The sequence below is a fragment of the Dreissena polymorpha genome, chromosome 7, assembly GCF_020536995.1.
Source record: "Dreissena polymorpha isolate Duluth1 chromosome 7, UMN_Dpol_1.0, whole genome shotgun sequence".
NCBI classification, from domain to species: Eukaryota; Metazoa; Mollusca; class Bivalvia; order Myida; family Dreissenidae; genus Dreissena; species Dreissena polymorpha.
In genome coordinates, this window is record NC_068361.1 from 95,762,885 (window position 1) to 95,775,392 (window position 12,508).

A 12,508-nucleotide genomic window follows, 5' to 3' on the forward strand; every position below is an offset into this window, starting at 1 on the left:
ATAGAATACATACTACGTAACATACACATGAAGAGTGATGTACATGTATTTCACAGTAACAGGTTGTCTTATATCTAGTGCAGTTTTATATAGTTCACAGCAGTTTTAAGAACATTAGCGTTAAAAGATTCCATTAGAGAATTGAATTTGTATACTGTAAGTCTATTGTAAACTCTTTTATCGAGAAATCTCAATCTTATAAAATGTACTTTAAAAAAGGTGCTTGCCAGGGCACGTGGTCAACTTTGTATATATAAGCTTCGTTAAGTACTTTTATCAAATGTTTCCCCGGCCATCAGTACATTATGAACGTAAGTAACGTATAATTTCTTAACTTTCATTATCAAAATTACAACCACTGTTGTTGGTAGCTACGTGTGTATCATTTTGTTGACATTGATCTTTATGATTGCCCAGGAACGTGTTCAATTATGGCTAAGCATCGTTCAATACTTTTACCTTTATGCAATGTTTACCCCGGTCATCCGTAACATTGCAGTAAGTTATTAGCGTAAGTAACGTAGATTGCCTTGACCTTCATTATCAATATAAGTATCACTGATGTTGGCAGCCACGTGTGTATCATTTTGTTGACATTGGCCTATAGGTTAATGCAGCATTCCACAGGCAATCGGAATGAGTTGGTACTCCCCCCCCCCCAAAAAAGAAAGTTGTGGTTTTTTTTTTTTTAATTACCTTTTTTTATACAAAATAACCCCCGAAAAGTCGATTTATTTTAATTATATATATAACATATTACATATGAATAAAAAAAATCGACTTACTTTTTAGGGGGATTATTTTGTATAACAAATTGATAATTTAAAGAGAAAAAAAAAACAGAAAAAAATCCACTTACGTTTTTTTAGGGTGGGGGGGGGGAGGGGTACCAACTAATGCCGATTGCCTGTGCAGCTTTCAGGGACGTTTTGGGGGTGTTTTAAGTGATCTTTAACCTAGTTCAGCAAGTTTTAATATTTATAATAAAAATGTAAGTAAAAGTGTCATAATGTCGAATAAAGATCTTAATCGGAAAATGTACTCGTATACCGCATTCGTACTCGATGTTATAGATGTAAGTTTCCTCAATAATTAAATTCCCATTAAAAAAATAGCAACCCTTATAGCAATAGCCAAATTGTCAACGCTAGACGTGGTCTAGTAACACAGATTTAACAAGATACAAAATTCTCGTTTTTATTTTTTTGTCGAACAATATATTCAACACATGTTCATGTACCTTTTAAGCGTCGTGTGTCGTATGAATAGATATCATTGCGGGAGATAAAAATTGAATATATTGTTCCACAAAAAATAAAAATAAAGCATTTTGTATCTTGTTAAATCTTTGTTACCAGACCACATCTAGCGTTGAAATTTCGGCTTTTGCAATAAGGAACACTAATAGTTTATGGGCTAACTTTACGTTATGAAATATTTTACGAAATATTCGTTGATTGTGAGTGTTAATCGGGCTTTAAGTTTCCTCAACAATTAAAACTATGCCCTGTGGACTTGTGCATGTCTATTTCGATTTTTTCATGTTTTTAGTCACAGTGAAAGATATTATTTTATTAATATGTATTTTAATATAGTATTATTATTGTTTTAAATGAAGTGGGACAAAAATGCCCGGTTCATTTTTTTGCCCTCAATATCAGTACACCAATATTGTTGAAGAAACTTCGTCTGCACTAATTAATGCACAATTAATTGCACTTAATGAAAAAGTAAAAAATAATTCGGAACCAGCTGCTATTTATTTCAATATCTTGTGTTTGGCCTAATTCTTGTAATATATTACGGAATGAATTTCTACCATGGCATGCACACGTAAACCTTTTGTTCATCAATTCAAGTTTTAAATTTCAACAGATGATGAACATGAAAAACAGGGGAAAAATAATTGTTAAGAAAGTAGCCAAATCCTTGTGTAAAGAAAATAATGTTTACATGTAAGTGTTGTCGCTGTTGTTTTGTAAATAATTATTTGCTAAAAGACTGCTACTCATACCACGACGCACATGGACAAAGATACCTCTGTTTGTTTTTGCCGCTAAAACGTGCACTAACAATCGTATATTATTGTATAATCGGATATTTGCCACGTGAAAGAGTCGCATTAAATAAGTTTACATAACACTTGCGTTGCTATAAACACTGTGCGACGTGTGCAAAATTTATTCAAAAGCACACTACTAAAGCATATAAAATTGCCAAACCGGTAAAGCTTATACATTCGTCTTCGAAAAAGCGCGCACCAAGTTTAAGAAATCGTCGCATTTAAATTTGACAGATTATATATCAAATATGATAGGGAAAGCGGTTTTATGTTTGCTTTTAATTCCGGGGATATCAGCAGCACGTAAGTATTTTGTTTATACTTCAGATTATTTCATTTATTTTAAAAGTAAATTTAAGCATCTGAAATATAATAAAACTATACAATTATGCTTTCGTTTTATAAAAAAAATTAAATTAAAAATAATTAATGCAAATACAAAATAAACAAACATGTTTTTTTAATTAATTTAATAGTGTAAACTATTTGTTGTTTTAAATAAACTTATTTGAAAATGCAATTATATATGAAAGTGAACCAATATTAAAATCAATAAAACGCATATTGTTATATTATCAGTTTGAATCATATGAGTCGCGTTCTTGGAAAACTTGGATTAATGCATATGCGTAAAATGTCAACCCCGATTGGTCTGTACAGTCTGCACAGGCTTATCAGGGACTACGCTTTCCGCTTTTATGGTAAATTTCGTGTAAAGGACGTATCTTCTTTGCGAAAATCCAGTCAAGGCGGAAAGTGTCGACCCTGAGACGTAAATGCATTTAGCCCCGTTTTCCGAGAGCGCGTTTCATGTGTATATATACTGCTATTGACCGTCAACGCAGCATTAAACAAATGTCAACTGAATAGTTAAAACATTTTATTTCATCTAATTATTTTCAATTGTAATCCGCATATCGGACAAAAATAACACTCTTCATTACATGTTAGTGGGCAGAATTTTATCCCGAGCTCTCAATCAATACCGTTATGCTGCATTTCCTAACCTAATGGTGAAATTACTTTAATGCGTGGTTTTGTTTCAATAACACTACCGGTTCTTAAATATACATCATTAATTGTATTATCAGCATTAAATGAATAATAGTATTTATATATCGAAAAAACTTATTTTTCTATCCGTGAATTATTGTGTCGTATTTTTGTGATATAATTTATATAAAACTGTTCACTTAACCCGTTTATGCCTAGCATCTAAAAAAAGGCCTTGGCAAACAGCGTAGACCCAGATGAGACGCCGCATGATTTCTGTAAGAAATATTCTAAATATAAAAATAAATATACTATACATCCCTAATTTTGGAAATAAATTAATCCAATTTACAAGGATGAGTCCACTAGGCATACATGGGTTTATAGAAGCAGCGGAAAATGAGACGAATATTTTCTATATTGTGTCTTATAATCCTGAAAATACGGTAAAAGTCTATGAACTTAAGATTGCGCTTAAAGCCAAACGAAATGCAAAAAAAAATGGAAAAGGAAATTCGGAATTAACAACTACAACAAGCATTTATACAACTTTTAATAGTGTGAATATGCATAGTAATGTACGATAGCTTCACGCTTAACGTTCGATAAGCAATGCTGCATCACGAAAATTGTCAACTTGACCAATGCGAACTAGCATTTTCATTCGTTCGGGTCCACACAATTTCTCCAAAATTATTTTAGCTCTTGATAAAGAACTGCCTCGCCGAAAATAACACTTTATTATTTTTAAAGGATATATTTGATCATCTATCATCTATCACGCTAAGGTACTGCAAAAATCCACGTATTTGTTCTCGTTTATTTGCTTGCTCGTTGACCTAAATTTAGATGAAGCAATTTTCGCCTGTTTCCGAGTAGGTGTCCGTGTTTGTCATTTGCCATTGTTGTCAACTGATTACTAGCTATTCAGCTACTCAGCTACAATCAGCTACAATCCGCTTATCGTTAGTGTATATAACGATACACTTCATAGCACCTAGTGCACTTCGTGCTCTAAACTTGTGATCTATACTGGTGAAAGTTAAAAGTACCGACATGAATAACCATTCAACACCTGTACATGGAAAACGTCCTGAAAAGCGTGACCTATCCACTTCTAGTATTGACCTTGAAGTAGAAAGTAAAAACAATAAAATCTCTGACTCGGACATCATGCAGAATAGTCAAATCATCAACCATATTCAACTTAGCGACTTGGAGTGCATCTCCCAAAAAATGCATGCACTGTTTAAAGCAGATCTGGAGGACATGGTACGTTCAGTAGTACAGGCTTTTATATCACAAGTCATAACTGGTATTAACGCCTCTCTCAATGACAAAATTGCATCCCTCACACAGGAAAATACGCATCTCAAGAATCAGGTAGCTGAGCTACTGTTCCAAGCAGACAGAGCGGAGCAATACAGTCGCCGCAACTGCCTACGTATCACCGGTATCCCGGAGGTAAGTGATGAGGACACGGATAACAATATAGTTACGATGGCGAAGGACCTTGGCGCCGAACTGTCGATCGATGAGATTGATCGCTCCCACCGAGAAGGACCGCCTTAACACTCCGGCCCAAAGGCCAGGGACATTATTGTAAAATTTGTGTCCTACAGAGCCCGGCAAAAACTTTACAGTGTGAGAACTCGAGCCAAAGACTCCGGTTTTTATAAAGGGAACTTTATTAACGAGTCGGTTACAAAGCTTCGCAGTGAATTGTTCTTTGATGCGCGCAAACTAGTGCTCGATAAACTTGTGGAAGGCGCTTGGACCCACGACGGCAATATCCTGGTTCGAGACCGTAAACGTGTCATCCATCGAGTTGAATCGGCAGAACATATTTGCAAGCTCCGTTCCAATGCCAACCGGTCGTACGCATCTGTCACAAAAGGCAGTAAATAAAAACGCTTGTCCACACTTTTCTCGCTGAACAGTATACATAAATGAAGTTAATGTGTCCTGATCCTAATCGATGCGGTAAAACGTGGAAATCATGTTGACTTTGAACTGTTATTCTACTTACCCGTTTATTGATGTATAAGGCAACTTATCTCTTCCTGCATTATGTCCACAATCAAATCATTGCAAAGAAATCATGCTGACTCTGAAATATATTTTTTTTTACTAATTCGTTTATATATGTATAAGGCATCGAATCTCGTGATACATTATGTCCACAATTTAATCATTACTACGCTTACAAACAATGATTCTCATTCCTTCGTGAAATGTGTCATGTTATCTTGCTTATACGTTTGATACTCTTTGACATTGCCATTTAAAATCGTATTTTTTCCTCTGTATTGTTTAACGGTAAATCCAGTTGTGGTTACTACTGAACACATCTGAGTAGAATGTGTGCCCATTGTTTACTCATCTAACTCAATTTAGCTACTGGTCTCACAGCTATTTTGAAAGTCCACTAACGACTATTGCCTTGCTATAGAAGCTTTGTAGTTTATGGAACATAATAAGATTCATTTACTGATCAGTCCACTACGGTACATCTTCATCAGAGCGATTGACTGGCGCACTCCATTTAACTAATTATTAAACAACAAAATCATATCTATACATATAACACACTTTGTTAGTGCCATATGCACTATAAGCTCATCCATTCAATATTATCGAATACATCGAATTATCTTAAAATCATTCCATCGCGGACCCTCAATTTCGTTTCTGTAGGGCTGCTTTCTTTGGGATATAACATATATAACAAAGCATGACGTATTCGTGTGACTTATTCATATGAAGACCTAATTTACTCCGTAGACGGACCCTACATACCCCCTATGTAGGGTTCGTCTAAATGAATTTGATTGAGTAAATTCGTTATGCTATACGTTTTTTTCTTCTCTTTTTAGTGCATGTAAACAACTGTGTACTTTAAGTAAGTATTAATTATGTAAATATTCATATATGTCTGACCTTTAAACTTAATGCTTAACATGTATTTGTTTTTTTTTAAATGTTTGCAGCAGTATTCTTGACCATGTTTTCTGAATCCTCGATCAACGATAATCGTTCTCTCTTAAGTGTGTAGTCTAAACGTGTACGTTATATTTAATATTTAAGACATAATATTACATTTCGTAAAGAATGTACTTACACTGGATTGAGTCAATTTTGCTATGCTTTACTGCTTTTAGTGCGCATGAACAACTGTGTTCTTTAATTAGTATTAATTATGTTAATGTTCATATATATCTAACGTTACATTATAATGATTTACATGTATTTTTTAATTTGGTAGTGTTATTTTTGACATTATTTTACATTTCAGAGTTATTATATCTAGAAAGATCTCCTCACTTTTTACACGTTAACATTTTTGTAAATTGTTTTCAATCTATTACAAGTTGAACGTGTCAAATCTAATTCTCACGTTCTAACTTTAATTGTGAACATCAATATTCTGATCGTCAGAATTCATGTGAACTTATTATAGGATGCAATATCTGCCTAAGGCATCACTTTATCTTTGACCCACGAAAACTGATCACCGAATTAACCAATTGTTTAAAATGTCTTAAGCACTTAAAATTATTGGAGAGACCTTTACTTATAATACGAATACATACTTTGTTTATTGTTCATAATTTCTTTTTTTACATTACTTTTCTTTTTATTTGACTATGTAAAGGATGAAGGATTTGTTGCAGTCTTCTAGTCTATTATAACTCGTAAATATAACGTACAGTTCCAAATTTTCCAATTGTTTAATGATGGATACCCATAATATCTTACCAAGATCAAAGCGATCGGATTGTTTTTCGTATCTTTAAATTTGTTTTTTTTTCTACTCTCATTTTACAACAATGAAATTGCTCATGTATCGACACTTAATATAATCAAAGGTCATTCCCAACTGTCTCGGTGCATTAAACGACCATACGAGCGCATGATAGTTGGAAAACGCTTCATCGCCAATTCTTATTTCGTAAAAAGAATATTTTATAAATTTATAATAGTCATGCTAGCAACATGGCCGACTCTATTAAAGTTGCTTTCTGGAGATATCGAATTAAACCCAGGGCCGTTATCAACTATTTCTTCTGAATTCTCTGCCACGGAGTCCAATAATTTTACTGATATATTATCAATGCAAAACAACTTTTCGTTTATCCAGTATAATGTTCAAAGTATACGGCACAAGATGGACATTCTCACATCAGAACTTTTGTATTTTGATCTATTATCGTTTTCCGAGACTTGGCTTAACAATTCAATCGTAACTGACGAACTTCTTATCCCCTCATACCATACCCCTGAACGTAAAGATCGAACACAGGATAGCCACGGTGGGGTAATGCTTTATGTCAAAGATTTTATACACTACGAACGTAGACTGGATATTGAACTTACTGCATTAGAATCTTTTCGGATTGAACTATTCTTCAAGAGTAAAAGGAATATTCTTTTTTGGGTTATTTTATAGACCACCAAACGCGGATGCAGCATACACTAAATTAATTGATGACTCCATCGGTTTGGCAATCGAAACTGGTATTTCCGATATTATAATAACCGGTGACTTTAATTTAAACAGCAATCAACACTCACAAGCCCGTAAACTGGATTCTTGGTGTATTGAATATGGTCTCGTTTAAGTTATTGCCGAACCTACGCACTTTACAGAAAGATCTTCATCTAATCTCGACCTATTATTTATAAGTAATCGTGATAGCTTGTCGTTATCAGGTGTTGGTGACCGTTTTCTTGACCAACAAAATCGTTATCATTGTCCCATATATGGTTTATTTAAATATAATAAGCCAAATTCAACAGCATATGAGCGTCTCATTTGGAAATATGCTGATGGAAACTATGACCTGCATCGCGAAAGGCTCTCTACATTTGATTGGGACACTATTGCAAATGATGATGGTAACACTTATTGCGCTAACATCACCGATACAATTGTTTCTAATGCTAAACATTGTATCTCAAACAAGTCTATAAAAATTAAACCGCGTGACCCACCCTGACTTAACACAAACATTCGTCGAATGATAAGAAAACGCAAACGGGCCTACCATCACGCGAAATCGAAAAACTCAAATTATTATTCGTCTAAATTTCGTAAAATTAGAAATACGACAATATTATTGATAAGGTAAGCGAAAGATCAGCACTACGAAAGTTTAAGCAACAAACTCAAACAAAACAACCAAACATCTAAGGACTGGTGGAAAATACTTAAGTCATTTATTAATAAGCCTAACAATAACTTAAATTCAGCACTTGTAAATCCCATTGACAATACCACTACAACCGATTGTTTTGGAAAGGCAAATATTCTAAACATTTTTTTCAAAGTCAGTCTAAAATTGATATCGATAGCGACGACATACCGGAACTCACTAGTGTACCGATAGCAAATTCGTTGCAGTCTCTATTTATTACACCTACTGATGTTCTTGACATACTCAAGTCACTTCCCGTGGGCAAAGCATCGGGACCAGATGGAATAAATAATCGAATTTTAAAAGAATGCCAAAATCAATTGTCCAGTCCTCTTTGTCAGTTCTTTAACGTTGCACGTAATAAATGTATTATGCCAAGTTGTTGGAAAGATGCTAATGTCAGTGCAGTTTTCAAAAACGGCGACCCAAAAGAAGTGAGCAACAAAGACCAATTTCACTTTTAAATCAGATGGAAAAGGTTTTCGAAAAAATCATTTTCAAACACGTATATAATCACCTCATTAGTAACAAATATCTTACGCCTTTTCAGTCTGGATTTTTGCCTGGTGATTCACCTACTAACCGACTGACGTATATATACGATACGTTTTGTAAAGCCCTCGACAACGGTTTAGAGGTTAAAGCTGTCTTTTTTAATATCAGTAAAGTCTTCGATAAGGTCTGGCACAAAGGGCTTATCCATAAACTTAATTCAATTGGCATTCGAGGAAAGTTACTATCCTGGTTTACTGATTTTCTTCATAATAGACGTCAGCGCGTAGTACTTTCAGGCGCAGTCTCAAACTGGGCAATATTAGAAGCCGGTGTTCCCTAAGGTTCCATACTAGGGCCTCTGTTATTTTTAATTTTTATGAATGATATTGTTTACGGCATCAAAAGTAATATTCGCCTTTTTGCCGATGACACTTCCCTATACATTATTATCGACGATCCCATTATTTCAAATACAATATTACAAAGTGATATCAACAAAATATCTAAATGGGCTTTAGATTGGCACGTATTATTTAATCCCTCAAAATCTGAATCCCTAGCATTCTCCAGAAAGCAACATCCAGATTCATGTACTTTTACAATGATGTCTAAACAAATACCAGAGGTCGATTCCCACAAACATTTAGGGGTTTTCCTCTCGAACGACTGTAAATGGAACATCCATATTAAATACATAACAGAAAAAGCATGGAATCGAATTAATATTATGCGAAAAACTAAGGTTTAATCTTGATCGGAAATCCCTGGAAATAATTTACATATCGTTTATTCGACCTCTTATTGAATATGCAGATGTGATATGGGACAATTGCACCCAAGCAGAAAAAACGAAATTGATAAAATTCAAAATGAAGCAGCGCGAATCGCTTGTGTATCATCTAAACTAGTGTCATTAACTGAACTGCATAAGGAAATTAACCCGGAATCGCTTCAGGACCGACGCGATAAACATAAATTTACATTATTCTACAAAATGCAAAATTCACTAACCCCACAGTATTTGACCGACCTTGTACCCCAACATGTTGGATCTGTTGCTAGGTACAATTTTCGCAATGCTAATGATTAACGCACTTCCGAATCTAGAACAACCCTTTACTCAGTTCATTTGTACCCGCAATCACTCGAAAATGGAATAACTTACCAGATGATGTTAAAAATAGCGAATCATTAAATGCATTTAAATCTAAACTTAACATTAATAAAATTATAACACCATCGTACTATTACATAGGTAAACGTCATTCTCAAGTCATTCACACGCGATAAAGGACCAAATCCAGTTCCCTTAATGAGCACCTTAACGCAAAAAATATTATTGATTCTCCACTCTGTCGCTGTGGAGATATTGAGTCTAACTTTCACTTCTTCTTCATATGTTCATATTATAGCGTAATACGGACGAAATTAATGAACGATATCTTGGGAATTATTAGTCCTGTAGACCTTGATTTGCTTTTTTTGGCAATACATGCCTAAACGATGATGATAACTATAAAATCTTTCTTTGTGTCCAACAGTACATCATTGAATCTAAGCGTTTCTCATAACAATCCGATCCCGAATCGACGTTGCATTTATTTGCCTTTGGTTCATAATCAAAATCCTTCATCCTAGCTTGATAACCTCACATTTTTTTTTTTTAATTCTATTTCTAATGTTTATATCCCGTTTTCTTACTTTTGGCATATATCATGACATTTTTAGTCTTTAAACACTGCCACTTCCATGTGTAAATATTATTCCTAAGGAGATAAACTATATAAGAACTTGATTCTTTCGTTTCATTCCTTTTCTGCTTACATTGAGTATGATCTGTATTTATTGTAATTGCCATATGAAATAAATATGTTTAAACTAAACCATTTATGCCTAGCGTCTAGAAAAAAGGCCTTGGCAAACAGCGTAGACCCAGATGAGATGCCGCATGATGCGGCGTCTCATCAGGGTCTGCGCTATTTGTTTAAAGAAGTTTCTGTAAGAAATATTCTAAATATAGAAATGAATATAAGACATCCCTAATTTTGGAAATAAATTGATCCAGTTTAGAAGGATGGTAGAGTCCACAAGGCATAAATGGGTTAATAATGGCATATCGCTTCTGTTAAATATCGATGTCTTCATACGATTATAGTCTAATGTGAATTTGCTCATACAGTGTTTCATATGTGTTTAACAAATTTACGCCTTGTAAAACGTGCTTGCTATTTTGATAAAAACAACAGTTTTATCGATTTACCGACGTGTAGCCTTCTGGATAAAGAGGCAGTTTACTACAGACAGAAGACTAAAGACCACTATTCAGTCTTGTTGGACAATAGCTCAAAATATGTATACATAGTTAAAGTTGTTCTCTATAAGAGACTTGTAAAGGTCCAGTACATATTTAGCTGCATAAAGATCATTTAAGGTCGCATAGATAATCCGAACTGTGGTTGGAAGACACGAGTCACAGCTTTCAATACCTGCACCAGTTTTATCTCAAGGCCGATCTTTCAAGTTAGCGCAGTGGTTTGAATACGCGCTTCTCACCTTTGCGACTCGGATTCAATGCCCGTTCCCGAAAGCATGTTCATCAGGTTGACAGGTGGGGTTTCATCCGGGTACACCGGCACCCCGGTGTACAGCAACACAAAACAACAAAAATAAACAACAAGACCGCGTCACTTTTGAAAATCTTTCATTAACTATGCTGGGACACACTCTGCGTCCACACATACTGCAGCCTCAGACAACGGGAAGGACATCATAATACTTCGAAATACACGCACACATCCCGAGGACCTAATCCTTGGAATATACGCCGCCAGGGTCAAAATATGTGCGTAACCAGGTGGACAGCTAAGTCGAACTACTTAAATTATCCCTCTCCCAATCGAAGCGTATAAGAACACCGAATAAGGTGTATTTGGCCGAGAGACCGCAATAAATCGAAACTTTCGTGTCATTGGTAAAAAATAAACATGAGTATTCTGAAATTTTCATATATTTTATTATTATTGATCTTTTATAGCTTACCCATGTGAAGACCAGCCCGAGGGTGTATGGCTTGGAGACGGGTCACGTGACTGCAAATACCTCACGCGATACTACCCCGAGGACCGGTATGGGGTGTTTACGCCGTCAAGGAGGCCTTTGCTCCGTCCGCAGCACGCGGTGTTGCGCTTCCTGCCGCATAGTACTTGGAGGGAAGGTAAGCGCACTGGAAGGATTGACAAGGGTATTGCTAAACTGTTCAATTGTCCTATTATATATGATCCGCCATATATTTCTGCCATCGAGATAGAAAATGTGCATACATTTATGAATGTAGATTCTATTAATCTAATGATAATTACAATAACGTAAACAACATGATAACATGTTTAACAACACTAGATTACCAGGCTTGGCTCTTGGGATCGGGACTACTTTTGCGTCGTTTACAATGTGGTTAAACAACGATAAGATTTTTTCTTTTGCGATAAATACTCAGCCTTTATCTTGTAAAAGATAATAAATATATCACTTAAGTTTTTATCTTAAATATACTGGCATCGACTTTATTTATTTTAGATGTCAAAAGAATTCTATAAGCGTTTTCTGAACCCGTTATGAAATATATCTCTTAAAGCAAACTGTTTATAATCATATCATTCATATATATGGGCCTCGCTCTGTGAAAAGGGGGTTTAATGCATGTGCGTAAAGTGTCGTCCCAGATTAGCCTGTGCAGTCCGTATAGGCTTATCAGGGACGA

At 35.0% G+C, this 12,508-nt stretch overlaps 1 protein-coding gene across 1 annotated transcript in view; it reads left to right on the top strand.

Moving 5' to 3' along the window:
• Nucleotides 1–12,508, top strand: part of LOC127839937 (zinc phosphodiesterase ELAC protein 2 homolog) — a 424,675-nt gene that overhangs the window by 39,782 nt on the left and 372,385 nt on the right. The gene's annotated exons all lie outside the window — the stretch shown is intronic.